The sequence below is a fragment of the Prinia subflava genome, chromosome 5, assembly GCF_021018805.1.
Source record: "Prinia subflava isolate CZ2003 ecotype Zambia chromosome 5, Cam_Psub_1.2, whole genome shotgun sequence".
NCBI lineage: Eukaryota > Metazoa > Chordata > Aves > Passeriformes > Cisticolidae > Prinia > Prinia subflava.
Window position 1 is genome coordinate 778,834 of NC_086251.1, and position 25,979 is coordinate 804,812.

At 45.8% G+C, this 25,979-nt stretch overlaps 1 protein-coding gene across 5 annotated transcripts in view; it reads left to right on the forward strand.

The window, feature by feature from the left end:
• Window positions 1–5,344: 5,344 nt before the first annotated feature.
• Window positions 5,345–25,979, forward strand: part of SHANK2 (SH3 and multiple ankyrin repeat domains 2) — a 278,987-nt gene continuing 258,352 nt past the window's right edge. For 4 of the 5 annotated variants that reach the window (XR_010080409.1, XR_010080407.1, XR_010080408.1 and 1 more), the window contains exons 1-2: window positions 5,345–5,501; window positions 24,738–24,807. The gene's annotated coding sequence lies outside the window, so the exon portion shown is untranslated. Of the gene's footprint in view, window positions 5,502–6,341; window positions 6,546–24,737; window positions 24,808–25,979 lie in introns of those variants that run through there. The other variant, XM_063397514.1, reaches the window with a different exon arrangement.

The following is a 25,979-nucleotide window of genomic DNA, read 5'->3' on the forward strand; positions in this document are numbered from 1 at the left end:
TGTGGGTCTGGTCTTGAGAGCAGCAGAGCCAGGCTGAATTTGGGACCACAGGCTCCAAACACCTCTCCTGCTTTTTTCCTGAACTCAAATTCAAATGGGATCTGTCCATTCCAGCACCTTTTAATCTCAGATATCTGCAGCTGGTTTTGGTGTAAGGGTGAGGTAATTGTGGGTGTCAACATAATTAACCTTGCATGTCAGTTATGGTAATTCCTAAGACAGGCCTGCTAATGTGTGGAAACAGGAATAATCTCCAGTATGTTTCACTCTTTTCCTCAGATCCCTGCAGTCTGTCTGTAATTTGTATTTTATGTAAGATGCTTCATTTTGGCATGGCTCCTGTGAGAGTTAAATGCTAAATTCCCTTGAGAGGAATATTTAAAAAAAATGATAGCTATTTTTATAGGCAGAAAAAACTCCCTGCATTTGAACAAGGTGAGTAACACTTGTTTTCCACAGTATTTGTGACTGACACACAGCTCTGATGAATCTTCTTTGGTCATCTGCACTCACTCAGCTTCGTCCTCAGCCAAAAGTGTGGTGAATGAGCTGCTTCTCTGATTATTTCTGAGTGCAAGGATGACTGCTGTCTTCCAGTGTTATTGCTGCCCTGATACAGTAAAGAACAGTAGTAAGGTGGGGAACATCCAGCAAAAGCCTGAGCTACCGTATTTAAATTCCAGTTTTCCTTGGCTGTGTTCTATTTTATTGTTCTCATTGATTTCAATTAGTTCAGACAGGAAATCTCATTGATTAGAGGCTAACAGAGGGCGTGGGCTCCGGGTGAAGCAGAGGCACAGGAGCACAACATCTGCTGCACACAACAATAAAAGTGAGGAGATCATTTAAAACTGCTTTTATAGCTGGAAAAGGCAGTGCTCATGTGGAGGGATGGTTGGGATGGATGGGCTGCAGCTGCTGTGGCCCAGGCTCGGGAGAGAGTTCTAGGGAAGGAGAAGGAGAGGGAGAGGGAGAGGGAGAGGGAGAAGGAGAAGGAGAAGGAGAAGGAGAAGGAGAAGGAGAAGGAGAAGGAGAAGGAGAAGGAGAAGGAGAAGGAGAAGGAGAAGGAGAAGGAGAAGGAGAAGGAGAAGGAGAAGGAGAAGGAGAAGGAGAAGGAGAAGGAGAAGGAGAAGGAGAAGGAGAAGGAGAAGGAGAAGGAGAAGGAGAAGGAGAAGGAGAAGGGGAAGGAGAAGGAGAAGGAGAAGGAGAAGGAGAAGGAGGAGGAGGAGGAGGAGGAGGAGGAGGAGAAGAAGGAGAAGAAGGAGAAGAAGGAGAAGAAGGAGAAGAAGGAGGAGAGGAGAAGAGGAGAAGGAGGAGGAGGAGAAGGAGAAGAAGGAGAAGAAGGAGAAGAAGGAGAAGAGGAGAAGGAGGAGAGGAGAAGAGGAGAAGGAGGAGGAGGAGAAGGAGAAGAAGGAGGAGAAGGAGGAGAAAGAGAAGAGGAGAAGGAGGAGGAGGAGAAGGAGAAGAAGGAGGAGAAGGAGGAGAAAGAGAAGAGGAGAAGGAGGAGGAGGAGAAGGAGAAGAAGGAGAAGAAGGAGAAGAAGGAGAAGAGGAGAAGGAGGAGGAGGAGAAGGAGAAGAAGGAGAAGGAGAAGAAGAGGAGGAGGAGGCAGAGGAGGAGGAAGGAGGCCCAGCTCTGGATGAAACCACACTCCTCCTCCAGGCCTTCAGATGAAGCAAGATGCCTTTGACAGTGACGTGTGAAACTCTCAGGTTGCTTTACACACGTTGCAAACCCGATCCTATTTCTGTGGTTTGTTATCCCTGCAAAAGGAGCGGCACTGGAGCAACCGCAGCCCGGTGGGCACTGGAGAGGCACCCATGGCCTGGGGGTCGCAGTGATGTCCAGCAGGACAGGCTGAGCTCTTAAAATAAACCATGGTGCCACGGTGTCATCGTGCTTGTAACCTGAGGAGGAAATGAATTAACCACAGAAATCAGGAGAGCCAAATCATAAAACCATCAGAAGAGAAAAGAAAAGCACCCAAACTTTCGGTCAAAGAAACGGAGATGATTTATTGTTTCATTTTTGCTGCATAGTAACAATTTTTTGTTTTATACTAATTTGTAGAAGAATTATTTTCCTCAACATGAGGCAAGGAGGGGAAGTTAGGGAGCCTTTCATTTTCTTTTTCAAATAGCAAGAAACTTGCACCAAATGACTCGATGGTATTTTATCTGTAATGGAATAGGAACAGATTTCTTTCCTTGTCAGTCATTAATTTTAAAAAGCATTTTATCTTGGACAGCAAAGAACCTAGTACAAATTGACACAAAGTTTTTTATATTTAAATGCCAAATTATCTTAAAGGTCACAATAATCTTACATCAGGAGACATCCATGTATTTAACACCTCTTCCAGATCTGTGTCTAACCGGTGCTTTTAATGACTTCTATTATTCCTGAAGAACATAAAGAACTGCTGGAACAATCTATTCACAGACACAGGAGAGAAAAAAAAGTCTGCATTAATTTAACTTTATAGTAGTTTAAGCTTAATAAACTGGCTTACTAAGGCCAACTGATAACCCATGTCTGAATAGAAAGGGGGAAAATTACTGAAGAAGTATGGAAGCAAAGTAGAATAATGGGATAAAGATGTCAAAACATCTCTCCTAAAAAGAGCTTAGGAAGTCAGAGAATATTGAACAGAGCATAGAAAAGGATTGGGAATTCAGTGGTGAAGGTCATATGGGCCTTGAGAGTGAGAGGGGTGAGACCTTGTTGTGTAAGCAAAAGCATTCTTTGAAATTATCTGAAAGATTGAATTTGGCCACGAGAGTACTTCCCGTGAGGTTCAGAAAAGGTGCAAAAAATGCTAAATAAAATTCCCAGTTAATTTATACAATTATGTCTTTTATAAGATTTCATAAGTCTGGAAACTTACAAAAGGCCAGGGGATATGTAGGTGGTATTTTTTTTAACAAAATATTTAACTTTTTACCTCTTGTACAAGAAATCTGAATTTGGAGTCAGGCACATTATTGCTTTGGTCCTACCTCAATGTCTTGTCATTCAGCTGATGCAGGGTCTGTCTGACACTTTTAAAAGTCTTCTAATAAGATTAATGCTGGCCTTGCATTCGAAATTACCAGAATGCACCGAAACCAGGTCATTAATCTGAAACAATGAGAGGTTAAAAAGTCCTTGAAACTCCCTTTGCTATGAATAAGAACCATGGGTTTCATCCCACCTGCCCCTCTCAGCCTACAAACTGTTCATTCTCCGGGCTGCTATAATTAATAATCAACTTCCAGCCATGGAAGGAAGTTCCCTGGAGCTGCACAGTTGTGTAATTCCTATGAAATATGGAGATTTGCTCTTGCTCCACCTCCTTTTTCTGAAGGATGAAATGTCACAGATGAAATTTCCTAATACCACGTCCAAACTTCCAAAGTTTTTTGGGCAACTGGTTGTGGTTGGGGGCTGCTTTGCCCTGATTTTCTCAGCTCAAGAAGCTCCTGAGGGTCACCAGAATGTTTTTTAAAAGGCCTAAACCTCTGGAAACTGAATTTTTTTAAAATTATAGACAAAGCTTTGGCAGGACTTAACATGGAAGTCACAATTTAGGGAATGTAGATTTGTGCTTCCAGCAGTATTTAGAATATCCTTGAAGGATGCTGCGTTTCTCTTGCATCTCAGGCATGGCAAAGATATGTGCTGTTTATTTGGTCATACTTTGAGGCTATTCGTGTGGAATTTGATAAATTAGATGTCAATAACAATATTTTTGTTTCCACTTTTGGACACTGGTCATTGGCTACAATATTGAATTTTGAACTAAAGCATAAAAATTACTGAAAAACTGTTGTTTTGTATGGTTTTTTCCCCCTCTTTTGTTGCTGTTCGCTGTTTTCAAGTTTTAATTGTAAAAGATTCTGTAGATGAAATTTTTCTCCTTAGCACTGCTGTCCTATTTTCCCCGTGATATCCCCGGGGGATCTAACATGAGTTTAAGTAAGTCCATTTTTTCTCGACTGACAGAGCAAATGTTCAGCTGCTTTAAAATTTAAACAGCAAAAATTAGGCATGGGTAAATCAGCTCTGAAGAGGTAGGAAATTCCCATTCAGGCCAAACAGTCTTTTGGTTTTTCTGCTTGCCTAATTCTCGGTTTTGTTCGCTTTTAATTTCCCATAAGGATGTTACATTTTGAGAGTTTGGCATTCCCAATATCCTTCACTATATCTGAAATCTCCGTGTTTCACCAGGGACTTGCAACCAGAAGGGAGAAGGATGAACTTTGCCAGTGAACGCACCTAAGTGCACAGGTCCTCTTGCATGAAAATTATTTTCGTGGCTGAATGTTCATCAATATTCATGAGGTAACGTTGTTGCTCTGTATATATTAAAGAATATTCCCCTTTTCAAGGGCATTTCTTATTTGAAAAAGAGCTAAAATAGTAAAAAAAAAGTTTGGTAGCTGTTCAGAGCAGTTCAGGAAGTCCAAAAGTGAGTTACTGAAGATATTTATGTGTATTTTCTGTTTTATGCAGTTTGAAATGGCTTATGTGGGAAAAAAATGTAGAGACGATCATTGTGCCTATGGGTTGACACCTTCAAGTAGTCTGAAATCCATATTCTTGTGTGGAGTAACTTCAGATTTGCTCTAAATGGCGTTATTGATTCAAAGTTCGAGTCCTTTGAGGATAAAGAGAGCCCAGGATGTTTCGAGGGTGACATTCTGCCGTGGTCCTCACTTCTCGGCGTCCACCAAGGGCTCGCCCCGCGGTTCTCACGTTCCCCAGTCCTTGCAGTGCCGGGGCAGAGCTGGGGATGGGTGTGCGGGTCCAGCCGTGCCGTGACAGCCCGCGGTGCTCTTGGGCTGCCCTGCGCTCCCCCGGCAGCGGGTGCGGGTGCCTGGGGAGGCGCGGGCAGCGGCAGCAGCGCGGTGGGAGAGTGCGGGACCAGCGCATCCCTGCCCGCATCTCGGGGTTGCCCCGCTCCACACCCGCGCTCCGCACGCTGCTGTTGGTCCTGGCGCCTTCCATTCCGTGGGAGACCGGCGCGCCGGGAGAAGTTTCTGCCGGAGCCGTTCCTGCCCTGCAGCCGCAGCAGCAGCGGAGCCTCTGGACAGCGGCCCCGCGCCGGGATGCGCGGGATGCTCCCGCCCGGCTGAGCCTGCTCGGGCCCGTCCCGGGGCAGCAGGAGTGAAATAACCCAACAAACCCAAGAAATGGAGAGTGCGGGGAGCGGCGCTGGCTGAGGGCCGGGCTGGGACCGCGCAGGGACCCCCGGCCCGCGGCGCCGAGCGGGCACGGCCGGGGCGGGGCGCGGCCCTGGGCGGGAGCGGCCGCGGAGCGCGGCGGGCGCAGGGGGCGGCCCGGGCGGCGAGGCGGGCGCTGCCAGGGCGAGCCGGGGGGCGGCTCCCCGGACCGGCCCCCCGGGAAACGCGGCCCCGGCGAGCCCGGGCGAGCCGGAGGAGGCGGCGGCGGCGGCAGCCGGTGCCGGGGGCATCGCGGCGCTGCCCCGTCCGACGGACCGGCGCTGTGCTCCCCTTGCAGGTGAAGCGGGGCGTGAGGGGAGGGCCGGCGGCCGCGGGACCCCTGAGGGGCTCCGCAGAGCTCGGCGGAGGAGTTTGGCCCGCGGCTGAGGCGGGAGGTCCGGCTGCTCCTTCCAGGCAAAGCGGCACCTCCTGTCCCGGCTGCCGAGTGGGGAGGGGGCGGTGAGGGGATGGGGAGGGGGCGGTGAGGGGATGGGCAGGTGGAGATGAGGGGATGGGAAGGGGCCGTGTGGGGATGGGAAGGGGCGGTGAGGGGATAGGAAGGGGCGGTGAGGGGATGGGAAGGGGCGGTGAGGGGATGGGAAGGGGCCGTGAGGGGATGGGAAGGGGCCGTGTGGGGATGGGAAGGGGCCGTGAGGGGATGGGAAGGGGCCGTGAGGGGATGGGAAGGGGCCGTGAGGGGATAGGAAGGGGCGGTGAGGGGATGGGAAGGGGCGGTGAGGGGATGGGAAGGGGCCGTGAGGGGATGGGAAGGGGCCGTGTGGGGATGGGAAGGGGCCGTGAGGGGATGGGAAGGGGCCGTGAGGGGATGGGAAGGGGCCGTGAGGGGATGGGAAGGGGCGGTGAGGGGATGGGAAGGGGCGGTGAGGAGATGGGAAGGGGCCGTGAGGGGATGGGAAGGGGCCGTGAGGGGATGGGAAGGGGCGGTGAGGGGATGGGAAGGGGCCGTGAGGGGATGGGAAGGGGCGGTGAGGGGATGGGAAGGGGCCGTGAGGGGATGGGAAGGGGCCGTGAGGGGATAGGAAGGGGCCGTGAGGGGATGGGCAGGTGGAGATGAGGGGATGGGAAGGGGCCGTGAGGGGATGGGAAGGGGCCGTGAGGGGAGGAGGGCGCGGTGAGGGCCGGACCGGCCGGTGCAGGTGGACCCGGCGCTGTCGGTGGGGCGGGCGTGAGGCGTGACCGGGGGCACAAGGGCGTCCCGGCTCCTTGGCACGGAGGGGAGAGGGCAGGAAATAAACGAGGATGTGAGGAAGGATAAATCCTCGCTCAAACGCAGAGCGAGCTCCCCTCACGCTGTTCGTAGGACCGCGAGTGGCAGGGTGAGGTAGGAGAGGGGAATATGAGTGTGGATCTCGGGAAAGTGCTTCCTAAAGGCTTCCCACAGTAGTAAAAGCAGTGGGAAATTGAATCAGGCCTTGCTCTTTAACACAGGACAAGTCACACAACCTCCGTGCAAATGACTGAATGCACTGGGGAATGGATCCTTCTGAAAGTTTTTACATCCTTGCCTTTTTTCTGTCTTCCCTTCCTCCTGTGGCCTTGGCTCTGTTTAAGTCCTCTCAGAACAACCTGCCTTGTTGAAGGGACTCTCTGTCAGGGGAGGCAAAAAAAAAAGTCTTTGAAAACAAACGCTATCTTTGTTTAAAGCTATTTGTGGATCAAGGTTGTGACTTAACTGTGAAAGAGAAGGGCTCTCCCTTGCTTACATTAAAAACACAATAGCACATTAAAACTATCCGAGTCTGAGGAGGTACCTGGGCTGGAATGCAATTCAGCAGAATGAGACCTTTTACAGTACCTCAATTCTCTGGTGAACAAATAGGTACTTAGTGGTGGGACTTTTCTTTTCGTGTGTTATTTGAAGAAATTCTTCAGGGTAGAGGTGGTAATTGGTAATAGTTTTAATTTCTCCCACTTTCTTCCTGAGGCCTGTAGCTGTGATCTTTAAAGTCCTTTTCGACCCAGACCATTCTATAATTCTGTGATGCACAGGTTTAGATGGTAAGACAGCCAGAAAATGGTGAAATGTGGATTCACACTTCCCGAGTTCCTGTGCAGCTACAGTCAGTGAGCTGTAAATGTTTGGGTTTGTTGCTGGATGCCAACAACAAGGCTTGTTCCCAGTCTCAAATCTGATGGCCCACATGATCTTACATCTGTCAAGTGTAAGAACTTAGATATATCAGGTATTTGCAATAATTTTGTGCAGGCAGGTAAAGAAACTTCAAACCACAGAGCAGCTTTGGCGTTTCTTCCCTAGCCACAGTGGGTTGGCCTAGAGGGATTGAAGTTGCAGAAAGTCATGCCTGAGTAGGTAGGAAGGCTTGAACAGTGGCTAATAGAAGTGTTACTGCTGCACACCTTTGCTGTAAAGAAGCATTAAGATGAAAATACACCTGAGGGAGGGGTCCTGCAGCTTTAGGAAGCGTCTGTCGCTGGGAATTGTGCTCCTTCCCCAGCTAGGAGTGCTCCAAAGAAAGTGAATTATGCAGGAGACTCCAGTGGCTCGATCGAGTTTCTGTCTTCAGTTTCGCTGGCAGGCTTGAGTTTCACGGCTCCTGAGGCCGGCCTGTTCTGCTGGGGCTGCAGGAGTGTGAGAGGACTGTGAGTTTCCAGAGAAGCCCCTCAGAGCCCCAGCGTGACGTAGGTCTTCCCATCAAACTAGTTTTCCATTAATTAAAAAAGTAGGCACCCTAGATAGCGTGAACTCCTTGGTGAGGACAGCGGAGAGAAGTTATCTTCAGCCTTGGGATCCTTTCCTTTTTGTGACCTTTGCTTATTTTGTCTGTGTTAGTTACTCACGTCTCTGGCAGACCTGAGACAGCTCTGCTGAGACCTGCAGGAGGATCACTGCTCTATTTTCTAACTTCTCAATCTTGTCCTAATCAAAAATGTAAATACATGCATGATGATTTGCATGTCATTAACTTCCAAAAAACACCCTCATGCTCAAATCAATGTTTTTTGCAACCAAATTTTCCTGCCTGCCTGAGAAGTTACACCTGGAATTCACAAACCACAAATTCTGAGTACACAAACTGCTTTCAGAACTGCTGTTTACTTTCTGCTTTATTTTTTGTTTTCCATTCCATCCGGGGAAGAACAGTAAATTAAAAAGTATGCTGATGGTGATTTTTCTAATCAGTTTCTTTCTTCAGTGTTCATACTTCAACAGAAAGTTTCCAAATTAAAAATGGACAAAGTCAGCTTGGTGTATACTCAGTGTTCACTCATTTTGCCACCACTGAACTCATCGTGATCACTTATGAGATTACAGCTCCTGCCACATTCCAGAAATTCCAGGGAAGTGTGGATGGGAGCTTGCAGATTTCCAGGAATACAGGGAAAGCAGGAGAAAATCTGGAGACACACCAGGAGAGTGTCCTTTTGAGCTAGGCTGGCAGTGTAGCTGCCCCTGGATTTTGGTTTCCCTGGCACTGCTCTGTATCTGCCCCTGGATTTTGGTTTCCCTGGCACAGAGCTCTGTAGCTGCCCCTGGATTTTGGTTTCCCTGGCACAGAGCTCTGTAGCTGCCCCTGGATTTTGGTTTCCCTGGCACTGCTCTGTATCTGCCCCTGGATTTTGGTTTCCCTGGCACAGAGCTCTGTAGCTGCCCCTGGATTTTGGTTTCCCTGGCACAGAGCTCTGTATCTGCCCCTGGATTTTGGTTTCCCTGGCACAGAGCTCTGTAGCTCCCCTGGATTTTGGTTTCCCTGGCGCAGAGCTCTGTATCTGCCCCTGGATTTTGGTTTCCCTGGCACAGAGCTCTGTAGCTCCCCTGGATTTCAGTTTCCCTGGCACAGAGCTCTGTATCTGCCCGTGGATTTCGGTTTCCCTGGCACAGCTCTGTGGATTTCGGTTTCCCTGGCGCAGAGCTCTGTGTGTGAGCCGAAGGAGCCGGCTGAGAGTGTCTGTGAGGAGCAATCGGCAGCCCGGGATACGGCGCGGGCGCTGTGCCAGCAGTTTACAGGAGCGTGGCTTTGCCTGATGTCAGAGACGCTGGGAATGAGAATTCCCGGGCTCTGTCCCTGCCGTCTCCGGGAGGCTGAGTGCCCGTGTTTGACAGAGGAGTCGCTGCACGTTTAGGGATGAGCAGATGAGGCTGAATTCCCGTTCAAAACCCAGGCCTGGAATGTGCCTTTGCTATGCATGGCTGGCCCAGGACTCGGGGCTTGCTTTAATAGGCTGCCTTCAAGTCAGTGAGTCCGGGAGCCAGCTCAGGGTTACCCTGGATCAGCTGCCAGAGCGTGTAAGGGCTCTCCCTCTCTGGAAAGGCTTTGGATTAACAGCGGTGCTGCAAACCCCGTGTGCTGCTGGCTGTGTTACACCGAGGTTACAAACACAAAATCCCTCGGGAGCAAACAGAAAGTGCCACTGCTGTTCAGTGCAGCAGCTTTAACATGGCCCTTCTTTCAGGAGCGAGGGGAAAACAGTGTGCAGCACTTCTGTTGGCACAAATAGAAGATCTAAACAGCAAGATAAAACGTATGGCAAAGTTTGGACCAGCTTGAGGTTCAGGTGATATTTGAAAAAGCATTTTGGTTTCTGTGCTAGGACACAAGCAGCTCTCTGATGCCTGGGCTATATTTCACACTCAACACTGCTTCTAATGAAATTTTGTGCTAAAACTCAAAGGTGTATGATCTCCCACGTAGAAACCAGGTTTTTTTAGAAACCAGTTAGGACACTGTGATGAGATGAAGCAGGACAGGGCAGTGCATGGACTGAGAGAGAGAGTCCTGAGCATGGACTCTCCTGCTGTAGCATGTGAGGAATGAGCACTGCTCAGGACACTGGGAGCACCCATGGGTGCTCACGGGAGGGTCATGGTGGCTGTGCATGGTCTAGCAATGAGATATTTAATGAGGGGGTACTGAGCTGTGCAGTCAGCGCTGTGCCAGCACCACCTCACAGGCACCAGAGACTGAGACTGCCTCCACAGTTCAGCAAAATAGGCCAGTGCCTCTGCTCCCTCCCCAGGGCCAAAAGGCACAGCTCCCTCCCACGTGCTGAGCTCGCTCCTCTCCAAAACACAGTGGCACTGACCAGGCTGCCTGTGTCCCCAAAAAGAGTGGCACTGACCAGGCTGCCTGTGTCCCCAAAAAGAGTGGCACTGACCAGGCTGCCTGTGTCCCCAAAAAGAGTGGCACTGACCAGGCTGCCTGTGTCCACAAAAAAAGAGTGGCACTGACCAGGCTGGCTTTGTCCACAAAAAGAGTGGCACTGACCAGGCTGCCTGTGTCCCCAAAAAGAGTGGCACTGACCAGGCTGCCTGTGTCCACAAAAAAAGAGTGGCACTGACCAGGCTGGCTTTGTCCACAAAAAGAGTGGCACTGACCAGGCTGCCTGTGTCCACAAAATGAGTGGCACTGACCAGGCTGCCTGTGTCCCCAAAAAGAGTGGCACTGACCAGGCTGCCTGTGTCCACAAAAAAAGAGTGGCACTGACCAGGCTGGCTCCTTCCAAAACAGAGTGGGAGTGACCAGACTCGCTGTTAGAAATGGAGCCTTTAAGTTCCTGTATTTGGATTTAAATATTGCTGATCTGGGTTTTGGTAGCACCATTGCACTTCACCTTGTGCACCAGCTCATCACTGCAATTTCAGAAGCACAGTGCACGAGTGCTTTTGTTTAATTAAACTTTACTGACAAAATATCAGCAGTGACAACGTGAGAGAATTGTAGTGAAGATGTAGTTGGAAATACATTTCTGGGACTAATCCTGTCAATTACAGTGCATGTTTACTCTGAGTAAATTTTGAAAGTTAGAAAAGCAGTTAGTTAAACTCTGAAGCTGTGAAACCAGCATCTTAAGCTTTAAATTTAAAGTTCAATCACCAGAGTGTAACAGAGAACACATTCAATACTCCTTAATCTGATGTCTTATCAAGATATTACTCCTTTAATTTGCGTTAACGCTTCAGTATAAATATTTCAAATCATCCAACCACTCCATTGTAATGGATTTTACCTGGGAATGTGAGAAGAGACTGTGCACCTTGAATGGTTTGAATTCTGCAGGTAATTCTTTCACATTGCTGTGTCTCATAGGCAGATCTGTTCCTGGCTCGTTACTCATAGCTGGTGCTAGCAGCTGGAAAGGAGCCCAAATGAGGGCTCCTGAGGGAAAAATGTTGGGGAGGAAAAGGAAGAAAGGGGTCAGATACTAAAGAAAAAGAGAGGTGGAGATGGAGAGAAATGACCAAGACTTATTCATAAACAGGGGAAAAGTGTTTGCAGTGGAAAAGGCAACAAGTGTTAGGAAAACTCCTTGAAATGCCACATATTAATCCTACTGGTAAAAGAATCTCCATTTCTAGTGGAAAAGTGAAGTCTCTGTTTCTCAACCATGCAACAAACATAAAATGCTTTCTCAAATTTAGCTTTACTCCAAATACAACCTTTTGGCTTCCTGCATTTCTGATTGATCTGGTACTCTTTTTCTTGATATAGGTGTAAAAGTCACAGTTAGTCAATTTTGCCCCTGAAAATCTCTGATGGTGCCTTAGGTGTGAAAGATTCTTCCCTTCTTGGGGAGTATTTTAAAAGTCTTGTTTTGAATTTTTGACTTAAGAAAGCTGGATCTATGTCTCGATACCTTGAGGCATCACTGATGCTGTGTTTGTACACCAGCTCCAACCTCAGCTGTTGTAGAAGGGAATGCAGGTGAGCTTGCCTCTGATAAGGACCAGCTGTGTTAATTACCCGATTCAGCCTTGCCCTTAATGAGTCACAGCTGTATCCAATAAAGAGAAATGTGATAAAAGGGAGGGGTGAGCTCGTGAGGGGAGATTCATCATGGTGGAGCAGCCTGGAGGTGCGTGAAGAGGAAGGATCCTGAGGAGAGAATCACTGCTGTGAGGTCCGTGTGAGTCTGTAGTTAGAGCTTTTTGTTCGAACCTGCAGCCACAGTCTGGCTGGGTAAAAGCTGCAGCCAGAGGCTGCAGGGGAAGCCCACAGCAGGAGCCTGCTGCAGCCAGAGTCAGGGAATGGTTGGGGTCAGCATGGCTGAGCTGTGAAGAGAAATAAAGCAGGACCCTTTTCATGCTGTGGTAAACAAGTCTGTGTCTTGGCTCATTTCTACCCTCTAATGAGAGGGCTGCTGCAACTATTTTTAACCAAAATCTTTAATTAAATAAGGCATTCAATAAAAGAATTTGAAATAAGGTTTTTCTGGGTACAAGAAGAAGCTTTAGTAATGAGAAAAGCCTGAGCACAGGTCCCATAAAACCAATATTAAATGAGAGCTGATGGCAGGAACTGTGGTGTGCGGTGGCCTGGTATTGAATTATGTTGATGTTCCTCATGTATTTTGAAACCAGCTTTTCTGGGGAAAGAGAGTGATGTGGATAGGCTGTGTCACTGGGAACCATGCTGAGTTTGGGTTAAGTCACGTTTTGGTTAAAATTGACGTGTACTAGTGCTTTTCCATCTCCCTGCTATCTTCAAATGTTTTCCTGTTGCACATGGAGGTGTTTTTCAGTTGCTCAATATCCAGTGCACTGAGTTCCTCCACCACAGCACATTCCCACCTGAGTCTTTCCCACTGTCACACTGCAGAGAGGAAGGAATGGGACACCTGCCCCTACTGGTCACCTCCTCTCCAGCTCTGATAAAAAATGAAGTGTGATAAATAAAGCCTTTGGATTACTCCCAGGGCAACTCCTTGCAGCTTAGATATTTCCAGATAGAGTAAATCTTAGCCTGGCAGGTGAGTGGCCTGTGGCAATCTTCCAGCAGGTCTTCCAGAGCAGCTGCTTTCCTCTTGGAGCCCCCCAGAGCATGGCACTGCTGGAGCAGCCTCAGCAATTTGGCCACTTGATTTAGCCTGGTGTGTGTTGATGTCTGTGGCCATTGCTCCGGACAGATTCTGCAGGACCCTGTATGAAAGCATCCTTGTTTCTGAGATGATCTCTATCCAATTAGACAGCGTTCTCCTAGCACAGGACTGGGTGTAGCACATTGCTATGGGTTTTTTGTTTCTGTGCATTACTTTAATGATGCTGCCAGCAGGGCAGTGGACTGGACAATTTCTGTCTTGACTTAGAAATACTGAGATACTTCTGAAGGACACTACAGCCTGAGAAAAATAAGCCAGGTCATCCCCACCCCTGCTGCTGCTGACCTCCCCTGTGTTCCCTCCTTTGGGTCAGACCTGGCAAACATGAGGAGTTTCAAGTGGAATGGCAGTTTCTTGGTAGGCTGGTGTCTCTGTCTGCTGCAGGTTGTAAGGATGTAATTCCAATTAGGACAAGCAGGGTGTGCCAGCTGGGGGTTCCTGAGGGAAGGGATGGAGCTGTTCTTCTTGCCATCATCCTTATGAAACAGGCCTGAAAGCTGCTTGGGCAGTCAGCAATTCAGAAATGCAATGCTTTCCCTGCTTCCTGCTCCCAGCCCTGTCCCATCCCCTTGGATCCATTCACTGCATACCCCTCCTGGCCCTTCACCCCACAGGACTGGTCTCACACCTCTGCATGCTGGTTTTTCCCTGTTTTCTGCAAAACTGAACTGAGCTCACCATTTTTCATGTGTTACAAAGGGCAAACGTGCACCACTTTGCCATCAGTGTAGCGTTTACCTGATAGTAAAGATCACCTTAAATTAATGTTTGAGAATGTTATCAGGAGCAGCTTAACTTGTGGCAAATTCTGCTTTTTTCCCCCTGGCCTTTGCACTTGTACAGTCAGGTCTGAAAAGTGTGTCACTGTGAATGCCACTTTGCCTGTCAGTCAGGGAAACCAAACTTGCAGGATAAAACCAAGGGAAATCTTTACACTTCAGAACCCAGGCACAACATTTGAGGAACCAAAGTGTTTATTTTCCCTGCTTGGAGGTCCTCAGCTGGTGTCAGCAGCTCTGCTGAAGTTGGTTATTTATGTCAATATTCAGACTGCCAAACTGCAAATGTTAATGCAGAGAGATGCTTTTAAATGCCCCATGGAAGAAAATATGTCAAGGTCCCTAAAAGATGGACACCACAAAAAAGCAGTCCAAGGCAACATTTTGCTTTTTTTTTCTTTTTTCTGTTCCCTCCCTATGATATCCCACTGTATTCCCATTTTTCTCCTCAGGAGAGAGTATTTCCCACACAGCTGTGTGGTGTCAGTGCAGTCTCTGGTATCCCATGGAGCTGGATCATGAGGCTCCGTTTCTTTGTTTTCCAGGGGATTAGACTTTTAATCCCAAATATCTGTGTATCACAGTGTTGGTGACTGGTGTGGCTTTTGCACTTCCACTTCTATAGAGGATGTGATCTTCATTTTTAATGAGTTCCCAAAATAATTCCTTCTTATGTTTCTAAGCACAGAAGAGAAAAAGGAGCCTTTCTCAAAGTTCAGCTGAAAACTTAAACATTTCCTTGAAATTTTCTCTCCTGTGGTATCCCACTTGTTTGGTATGATCTTCTCTTTTATCAACAAAGTTGGGCTAAAACTTTGAGGATTACTCTGAAACTTTCCTCCCATGAGACTTCAGATTGACAGGGAAAGTATGAAACTCAATGAATTTAAACTCATCAAATTATGTGTTGCTCCCTTTTTTGCAAAGCTCCCTAACTTACTGAACCAGATGGGACAAAATACAGTGCAAATGATGCTGAATGCAGCAGTTGGGCTCTCAGTAATGCCTTTTGAGGAGAAAATGCATATTGAATAGTTTTGGTACAGTTTGCTCATGCTTCTGGCTTTTATTCAGAGTGGCAGAATATTGTGTGGTACAAAAATGACAGTGCAGTAGTATATTCATGTAATTGGTATTTATTGACACCTGGAGTCTATAATTAACCTAAGCTGAAAATAATATCCTGCTGAGATCTTCAGATATCAACATTTCCTTACTGGTCAGCTGAAAGTGTGAAATGGTTCTGTGAAGTGTAATCTAAAGAAAAACTTTTCATAATTTATGCTCCCTATCAGTGTAATCATTAACCCAAGCCCTGCTCCACAATGTTGTTGCAATTGCTGTTTTATTTGTTTCCATCCTGGCCCTCTTAGCACTTGGCTACAGCTGAATTGTTTATGAAATTGTTGTTCAGTATTTCAGCTTCTCTCCAGTCTGTTAACTTCTGCTTTGAAAATTACTTTGTCTCTTTTTCAAATTAAAAACCTGCTTGACCTACATGGCAGTTTTAGCTTTTCAGTTTGAAATGTAGATTTTAAAATTTTTTCTTTTATTTTTTTGTTTGTTTTGTAAACAGTTTATTCTCTTGTAACCTCTCAGTAAGTAACTGTGATCATTTTTATTATGGCAAAAATATATTTAAGTTAGGCTTTAGCTTGTTGTACCCACAGCACTGACATGCACTTTGTCCCAAGGAAAAAACCCCAACCCACTCTAACTGCTTTTTATAAAGCAGTTTATAAAGTGCAATCAATATGAGTGAAGATTGTTCTTTTTTATTTTTTGAGGTTTGTATTGGATAAATCCCTGATGCTTAAGCAAAGATTTTCCCAATAGGACAAGATGTGCTGCAGAATCATGAGGGTGGTGGATTAAGCTGGGAACCATTGTGCATTGGTCTCTGCATCATGAGAGATGTAAACTGGAATGGTAGTTGAAATTTGGGGTTAAAATTTGGTGTAGAACAGATAAAGGACACTTCTGCATGGTGAATGCTGTACTGTGTGGGCATTGCAGAACGTGGCTACACAAACAGAGCTTTTAAAAAGGGTGAGAGTCTTGGAACAATGCAGATTTCCACTGCTGCTCTCTGAGCAGGACCGGGGCAAGCCCAGACCGCTGCCCCCAAGTGCAACTTCTGCTCTCAAAATTACTTTGTCTCTTTTTAAAATTAAAAACCTGCTTGACCTGCATGCTGCTGAGCTGGGCAGTGTGTCCTCCTCAGCCTTGCTCTGCTCACTGTGGGGACAAAACCTCAGCAAAGCACTGCCAGCACAGCGAGTGTTGGAAGGCTCTTAGCAATTGGGCTTTATTTGGGGAAAGGAGAAATGGGTTTTTAAAATTTTCTCTCTATGAAATGATGTCTTGATGGATGCCAGGTTTTCAGAGCTTCTAAGAACTCCAAAAATTAACCTCAGTGCATTATGGGGAAACTTGTTAAGCTCTTAATTGAAAATATTACATCTCAGGTGGGACTTCTACTGATAAGGTTTTGTTCTAATCTGTTCAAAATATTGTTTGCAAATTGGAAGATGGCTAATGAGAGGGAATATCCAATTTGCTAATTGTGCTGCTAATGGGTTATTAACAGCTGATCCTGTTTGCACTATGTGATGATACTTGTTTCAGGCTGCTTCCTATTGTGTTTAGCAGAATTAATGAGGCACACAAGGTGCTCCTGTGATTTGTCCTCTGAAGGATCTCCTGGTTTGTCTGGGGCTGGTGATGCCATCAGGTTCATGATGCCAATAGGAGAAATACAAGGACGTGGCTGGCAGGAGCTGAGGTGCTCTGGAGATGCAGCCACTCACACCCCACTGCTGTCCAGACAGGGAAAAAGAGTAGGGCTGGGGCCTGAGTTTCACATATTTATTACCATGATTTAATACCTTGGTCTTTGCTCTTTATTTCTTCCCCAATATCCCAGTTATACCGTGAATGCAGCACGGAGGAGTGACATCTGCACAACACTGTCTTTGTGGATTGGGCATGATCAGCTCCATTTCCAGTGCTGTGTGTTTGGAATTGGTTTTGCCCAATTCTCTGCATGTGTCTCTTCACCTTAATCAACTTCCTATTCCAATTGCCTTTCCCTTGCCCAGTCATCTCTCTCCTGGTGCTCCCTGTGGCCAGCTTCTCTCCTCCCTTCAGCTTTCTTGCAAACCTTGCTGGAAGTTAAGCTGGGAATGCTCAGAGAGTGATTTAAGTTGTGCTCTTTGCTGCAGCTGCACAGACACCTCCTGGTTCTCTCCCCATAGGAAACAGGGCCCAGAGCTGCTCTTTGGAGGAAGAGCACTGGTGGGGATCCCCCAGGACAGCTCAGGATGGTCGGGCTGCTCAGATCTCACTCTGGATTATTGCCAGTAATGGCTTTTGCCGATGTTCTGTGCTCCCTGCTGTTCATTCTTTCTTTCATATAACCAGGAAAGCATTCCCTGTCACCTGGAGATTAAAGAATTGCATAATGGAAGCCTTACACATCTTGGAGCAAACGAGTGTTTTTGTATTTCACACACACAGATGTGCTCTTTGAAGTTGCAGGGACTTTTTCTCTCTTTTATTTTGTTTTTCTGTGGTGCACTCTGTGATTGTGTCTCAGGTCAGGGTGACACGGTGCACATTAATTTTGCTTTGTTCCTGACACATGCACACCTTGTCTTTTCAGGGCAAGGAAGGGAAGGGCTGTTTGTCTCTGAGGTGGCATTAGAATAAAAACACGCTGTTTCTCAAGGTGATGATTGCTCAGAGGCTGCAGCTACCCCGAATATATTGAATATTTGAATTCACTTAGCAGGCTGCATGGCCCTGTATTGCTTAGGGGGATATTAACATTTATTTTTTCAGTGTGGAAGGTCAGTTCTCCATACAGCAATCTCCATATTGGTGTAGCTGCTCTGTAGTAGCTGAGTGTCTTTTATGACTTCTTCAATACCTGGCTTTTGGGGCATACATTTTCTTAGTATTATGTTATTTCCCAGTTTTTATGGGGTTAAACAAACAACTTTGTGGATAACAAAACTAAGTCACAAGGGCAAGACTGACTAACCTGTACCAGGGAAGAGAACAAACTGAATAGAAGAAACACATGACTAAAGACAGAGTGACCCGTGTTGGAAAGTGAGAGAAAAATGTATGTACTTTATTTTGTTTGCACTTTGTGTTCTCTAGACGGTGCCAAGTTTGTGCAAATGAAGGACTTTAAGTTACTTTGATACAATAGGTGGGGATGCAGTGCTAAATAAACCCCTTGAGGAAAGAATAGGTGGTGTTCTGTGCAACAGATCCTTACTGGAAAATCCAAAGAAACAAATTGATGCCTGGCAGAACTCTTTTGCAGTATGTGATGTGAGCAAGGAGTTTGTATCAGTCTGTCAGTATTCGTGAATGAGCTTTGACTCTGATGACTGCAATTCTCCTGTAATGAGCATTTCAGTGTGTTTTCAGCAGAAGTAAATAAGCGTTGCATAATTTGGTTGATTGGAGTGGGTTTTATTGGTCCAGCTTGAGCTCTCCATTGAGATTTGTGTACATCTGTCAGTTTTATTCTCTTTTCTCCCATCGCTTTACCAGGGGTGTATCTGCCTGGGAGCAGTGGCTTCCCTGGGGCTGGTGGGTTGTTAAGGAGACTCAAAATTTATACCTGGTTGCTTTAAACCAAGATCATTATCTTAATGCATTGCTTGCATATAGCTGTCCAAAATTCATATGAATTTCTAGGCTGTGAAAGCCTTTATATTCTTCCAGTTGTTGTGGTTCCAGTTTCCTTGAACCTTGGTTGTTGTTATCTCTGCTCCTGAGGGAAAGAGGAGAATCCTATCCCACCTTGGACTGGATTAGGGGCTCCATGTCCAGATCTTGGTGATTTGGGAGGACCTGAACAACATGTATTCTGATGAGCAACCTACAAATTCTTTGGTGTGGTTTTCCCTCTTTTTTTACTTGTTTTGCTTGTAATTTTCTCCATGGAGAGCCTGTGAACCATCATAATTAGCCCTGATGAATTTCTTGAGATCACACGGCTGCAGCTCTTAACCTTTGTGGCTTGTTATGTGCATGGTGGTTTCCTTGCTAGACCTTGACAGGTTTTTAGATTAGCACAGATGTTTTCTTTATTATTGAGATGACTGTCATGGTAGTTATAATAACAGTTTAATCTTCCAGGAGAGATTGATACGCTTATTTGAAAGTTATTTAAAAGATTGCACTGTGTGATATATTGCACTTTAGCTTGCATTTCTCTTTCACTTAAATACTGCTAGTGATATAAACTGGTTTTTGACCCAATACCCCCAAACCAGCAGTCCTGTCCACTTTGACCAACCTGAATGTGTTGCCAAGGAACTGAAGAGGACGGGGCTGGGTTGACCTGTGTGTTCCAGTGGAGCTGCAGGCAGGACCTGGCAGCTGAATAATTCATTTGTGAGCAGGTCACCAGGGCTGTCCTTGCCAGCTCAGTCACGACGCTGGGCCCTCTCCTTTTCATTACTCTGTCTTTCATCTCTCTCCACTTAGCATAGCTCAGGCAGCAGAGTTAATAGATTCCCATCTTGCACTGGAATTCCTGTTCTGGAGGGGATGATAAAGAAGCAGAGGCTGTGGCTGCCCTTGGTGATTTGTGATTTATAACTGAGGGGAGAGGTCTCCCTCCTGTTGGCACAGCAGTGACAAGTGTTGCCACAATGCAGCAGTGATTGTTGAGATGGGACATGGAAATAAAACAGAGCCATCTGGACTGCTAAAAACACAGCAAGCAGAATTCTGCTGCTGGGAGTGAACTCAGGCTGTCTCTCCCTTTTAGGTAATCTCAATCTGGGGGTTTCATTCACTTCTTGGAAGTGTTTTATTCTTTTTGGTCAGCAGCTGGTCACGTTTACAACCCTTGGAAAACACTGAAGTCTAAAAAACCACCAGCCTGCCTTTTTTTGGTGCACACAATCAACAGGTTTTCCTTTGAGCTAAGGCTCAACATCCAGTTTCAGGATATATGGGAAATGGGTACAAGTTTTCCTGTGAATCTGAGTTTCCAAGTTCTCCACCTTCTCATACAACAAAAGACCAGAAAACGTTCAGTGCAAAATTTAGGATGGAATTCATTGAGTTGGGCAGAGCTGAGGAGTTACATGAAAAATTGTGTCTGAGGTGAGCATCTTCTGCCTCTTGGGAGAGCTTTTGTTATTTAGCAGTTATCAGGGATTTTTGCAGTATTTGGGAAATGAAATGATTATGGGCCATGAACAGAGGACACATTTTTCTCTCATCACTGATTGCTAATAATTTGCAGTAGTTAATACTACTTTAAATGTATTGTCATTTTATGTTTAGATAAGCATAGGAAGGAGGGATTTTTTTCTTTTCATATATGATTTTTTTTAACCTACTATGATCAGGCAGCCAAAATGCAGGATCTGATGCTAGACCTGTCCAAAATTATGTTGTTCTTTATCTGCTGTGGCCTTAAGTGCCTTCAAAGAAGCCAAGGGAGGTTCTTTGATATTTATGAAATTAGCAGAGCATATTTATATTGTTGGGATTTGGGCAGGAATCACATTTTGCTATTTACTTTTTCACTGCTAGCATTAATGTGCTGCCATAAGCAGTGAATAATCTGGAGGCTCAAAGCATCTGGCGTTTCTGAAGAGCATTCTTTGCTGCCACACAATATACAAGCATTTAGGCTGCTAAGGAAAAAGAGATTAGAGTAGTGGAGCATAGAAAAAACACCAAAGAGAGACACAAATATGTGAATTCATTCTAGCAAGTGTTTGAGCAGCTGTGGACTTCATATTTAGTTCTGAGAAGGTCCATGTGGAATTCTGTTTGGATTTTTAAATATGTGCCCAAATGTGGTGTCTCCTGATAAAGAAATTAACTATTTTTCCACATCCTTGAACAGTTTTCCTGATTCTGTTTGCATTTCCACCTCATGACCAGGCTCTGTTTGCTGTGACTTTACATAATGGCGGGATTAGCTGAGAGTAGCCTCCCAAAATCTCAGGTAGCTCTTGCCTTGTTACTCTCATTTTTCAGCTCCTTGCCTCCTTCTGTGCTGAGCTGGAATCAAATCAGGTTTGGTTCTTGCACTTCTCCCGGGCAGGATTTGAATCCATCATGTGCTGGAGACACAAGCCTTGGTCTTGGTGCTTCCCTCAGTGTTTGAGCTCTCAGTTGAACTTGGGGACAAGTAGAGAATTCAGTGTGTGTTTGTTTGGGGTCTGTTAGTGCTAAAGACATTGGGAGTCTCTGGGAATTGTTAAACTGATGGACTGCCTGCAGCCTGGCAGTGGAAAGTGCCTTCAGCTCCCTATAAATTCCGTGAGGTTTTTTGTTAAAGCAGCAGTCAGGACTTCCATGCAGCATAACTGGCCAGCTTTAGCAGCTTTTTAACTAAAATGGGTCGTGTCAAATGAATTCTGCTGGGGTTCACATTGTAGACATCAGGTGTAAATTACCTTTAATTTCAGAGGCTGCTAGGAAAAACATGAGTATATGCCACCCAAAGGGTCTTCAAGGCAGATGACACTTTTTGTGTACTGACAACAGAAGCAAGAGGATGCTGTGCCAGTGCTTGTGTTCAGAAAAGTCAGGGTTAAATGAATGAAATATGTCATTTAAAGTTGTATTAATTTAGGCTGCTTATGCTGTCACTGAATGCTCCCAAGTGCTTCATTTTTGAGTGTTTCATTGTATCCCTTTTCTGTGTCATCCTCATAAATTAGCAGGGATGGATGTTGCTCTGTGGCTGTGCAGGCATCTGTGCAGAGAAGCTGGCTGGTCAGCTGGGAGCCAGCTCAGAGCAGAACCTGGGAATTCTCTGGCATTGCAAGAGAATTAACGAAGTTAGGCAAAAATATTCCACTTGAGATGGCTGATAGGGTTGTGTGGTTCTTGTTGATTTGTATGAGTGGAAAAAAATGCATGCTTGTAGTTGAATTTATTTTTGGTTAGTAACTCTGACTTGCCTAAATGTTCACCTGGGCCTAGAGAAACACCCCCAAAGAAGATTTCCTTTCTGTGTGGAAAATTCCTCAGACTGTGAAAAAGGGAATGGGAAAATCTTGGCTTTTTCCTTCCTCTTGCTAAAACTCACCCAATTCTTGGCATGTCTTTCTCATTTTGCCAGATGTGGGGGAAGGTTTGCCCTGTGTCAGATCTTCTGGGCATGTTCCCTCTGCAGCACAGTGGCACAGCGAGGGCTCTCCCCCAGCAGTGGCAGCAGCTGGGCTTGGGAGGCAGCATCCCGGCGGATTCGCCGCGGGGAGAAGGAGCTGGGGAGGGAGACCTATAAATACTGCATGGCTGTAACTCTGCTGCTCCCTGGACCCAGTTACTGCTGCTACAGTGCACTCGGCAAAAATGTCACATCCCCTCACTGCTCTGCACTGAGCCGGGTGGAAATCACCGACTGCGCCGCTGGTTTGGGTTGGCTCGAGTCATCCCGGCGTTCTAGAGATGGATTGGACCAGGAAAAAGGCTTGTGTGGCTGTGCTGTCAGCCTGTCCTCCCTTCCTTATCCATCTCCTTTCGCTTTCCAGTGGCTCTGCAGTTTTCTGCTCAACTTCAGCCCAAGTTTTTAAAGGCTCAGAAATCCCTGAAGGTGTTACATTCCTACAAACGTGGTAGGAATGGGTGGGTAGGTGCAGGGGAGACCTCTAAGGGAGAAGCACCTTGCCTGTCCTGCTGGATGTTTCTCCAGAGGGATGAGCCTGTGCATGGCCCTGCTCTCTTGCCAGGCCACACATGGAAGTGATGTCTGGAAGGGAAACCTCCTGCAGGAGGAAGGGCTGGGGATGTGCAGTAACCCAGGCTTTCAGAGCACAGAGAGTTATTTAGGGGTGCATCGGGGGCACTGAGACCTAGAGGAGCTTCTGCTCCAGTGATCCCGTACTGGAGGAGAGGGAAAAGCAGGATCCTGGAGGGGGCTTGGGTTTTGTCTGCCAGTGGGTGTTAAGGGAATCCTTTTGCAGAAACAGCAGAGAGGGCAGTTGTTCACTCTTCCAGTGCCTTTCTCCACTGTGTAACATATCCAGTCTCATTAGGAAGTCAGGATTGGCCCTGTTTATTTTTGTTTTCCTATGAATTTGCAGTATATAAATCCTCTCATTTAAAGAGCTTTCCCCATCTCTTGGCAAGCCACGGGTTTATGAGTTGATTTGCTTGTCCTTAGGGTTAGTTCTGGACAGCGCAGTGAAAAATCAGTCAACATGCAAAATGCCAAGTGGAACCCTGCTGCTGGGTGATTTTTGTAAATAGAGGAATGGCTTCCACACAGAATCAGCTTTTGGCATTCCCCTCTCTTCCACAATCATGTGCAAGCTGCTGTTGTGGTCTTACCTTTATTCAGTCTGACTAGGTTGCAAATCTTTCCTGAAGGCAACAAAGCCTGGGCTTGGAGTATGTTGGGCTGATGTGTTGGCGTTTGAGAGCAGCTTTGGAAAGATTTCTCTTTGTTATATCCAGTCCCAGGTTATTTTTCCCCTCTCTCTGGATCCATTTAGAAACTGAGACCTCGTGTGTGTAAAAGAGAGAGTTCAAATGTAGAAGCAGTTTGTCCCATCTCAGAGTTTAGGAAAACTATTAGGTCAGTTTATTTTGATTTACTTTCAACCTGCTGACTTCTTTGCTTGCATGGATTCTGAATTTTTGCCTTGTGAGAAACAACTGCTGAACTTTTTATCTACCTTTTCTGTAGCCCCAGTGATCATGGAGGTCACATTTTGATCTCCCACCCTAAAAATGCAAAACCTCCCAAGCTTAATCTCAAATGCAGCTAACACTGGTACAGAATACAGTAGTTCAGTGGAGGAAATATCCTTTTATAATTTATATAATAATAATAATACTTTAATATAATATACTGTAATAATATACTATAATAATATAATAATACTTTAATATGATAATAATTTCTTTTGTTGCTGCTGAAAGAGCAGAATCACACAGGTGCTGGAGACAGATATGCAAGTATTTTCTTCCTACTCAGAACCTTTTGGATAAGAATGGGTTTTTTAGTAAAATACGTCGACGTCTATCTTTAAAATAAAGAATGGGTTTAAATACACTGAAAATATAGTAATTCAGCAGTATTTTCTGGTGGAGAACCATACAGCAGAGTATAACAAAAATAGAATTAGTCAAACTTGCTGTTATAATGGAAATACCTGGATTTTCCCTTCCATTTATATCTTAAAAAGAGGAAAATACATAACAGGAGAGAACTTTGTTCTGCATGAGCTTCTCACCATCAGTGAAGGCAGTGAAATCTGGATCCAGTCATGCACACTGGGGAGCACAGCTGGATAGGGATACCTGGATGCCTCCTATGCCCACAGCAGGGCTCGGATGCTCAGCACGTGTTTGCTGGTTTGGGGAATCCCTGCAGGCAGCAGATCCTGATTTCAGCATCTCAGGTGGGCTTGGGGAGGCAAAACCAAGGGTTTTACTGCTGATCCTTGGGCTGTTCAGCAGATGCACATTGCTGGGATGCCCAGAGCTTTGGCAAGACTTAAATCAAGGAAGATATTTGTGGGGAAACAGCAGAGCAGCACCTTTCACCTTCTGTCAGATCCAGCCTGCAATGATGTCTTTGTTGATAAACAGAAGAGCCTATTTTTGTCTCAGTGCTGACTTCATGCTGCCAGAAGCACTCTGCAGTGAGTGAAGCCATGGCAGGCTCTGCCCTTGCAAAGCTATGCATAACATTTATGTTACAGTGTGAGGAATACTTTGGAAATCAGCAGTGTAGTAAAATTCCTCTCTCTTTCCCCCATGTAAATCTCCTTTGTGGAAAAAAAAATCTCCTTGAGCATTTCTGCTTTATAGCATTTAAGCAGGGTGGCCATTGGGTCACTCGGTTTCTTTGTTCAGCTGAAATTCTTTGTATCTTTCTGTGTTTTGTTCAGGCACCTGAGAAGAAGGAGAACTAAATTCTGATGATCATCTTGACACTGTTGCTGTCACCTGTGTTGACAGGTAAGTGTGTCAAGTCGGTTTTGGAGAGAAAACGTTTGAATTATTTGTGTCAGGTGGGCAAAGCTGCAGTTACAGCCCAGGACCTCAACCGTGGGTCGTGCTGGATTCTGAAAAGGTGAATTTTTCAACAAACAGGTGGTCAGAAATGCTTCCAGAAGCTTCTTGATCTCCAGAAAAGGGAACTGTTTATCCCTCTGCTTTATGGTGGTGGGCAGGTAACAAAAATGATCTCAGAGCAGAGGAATTGGCACTTGAACTGCAGCCTGATGTTAGGATGAAGAGTTTCTCGAATTTTGTACAGTTGGGTGAGAATTGGTGAACTTGTGCCTCTTGTGATACAGCACGGTCGTATTTCTTTCATCTCTTTCACCTTACCTAAATGCTGCATTTTCAGTGTTTCCTATTAATAAAGACTTCTAGTCCTTACTTTCATTTTAAATGTCTTTCTCTGATGCTTTCAATATACAGTCCAGAAAGTTCTGGCAGCACTCCGGAGATGACTTAGAACTTCTTAAGCAGAACAATTTCTTGAAGTAACATCATCACTTTCTTGTCTTCCAGTTCAATCATTACCAAAATAAATTGAAACATGAAACTCAGAAATCAGAGAGCTAAAACAAAAAGGGCACTGATTGGAACTTAGGTTTCCTTTGGTGAAGTGTGATGCTTCTGTATGATGTGAAAACTAAAAAACTCATTTTCTGTGTGATAAGGGGAACTGAAGGTGCCTTTTCTTGTACTGGCCACTGCAGGTTATCTGTGTCCATGTGCATTTATGAACACAGATGAAGGATTAGACAGTGAGTCCTAACAGTGCCTTTGGATGAGCAATGGAAGGAGAATGAAAATTATGTAAAACGTGTCAGATGGATTGCTGCAAAGTATGTGGTTACATGAAGCAGTGTAATTCGGATCAGTAGTCTGTAAAAATGGGAAAAGGAGAAAAAGGTCTAAAACATGTGAGTGCCTCAAAACTCAGCCCAACAAATTTCTAGCTTATCAGGGCATTTAATAATTGACATTTGCTTCTGTGGTAGGGCCACTACCAAAGATAAGCACAGCAGTCCAAAGAGAGGTGCCAGAAACAGGTGTGCAAATTTGGATTTTAATGTTGTTTGACAGCGTGTTGAGTTGATGGAGATAACTCTGTCCTATTGGCTGAAATGTTGAAG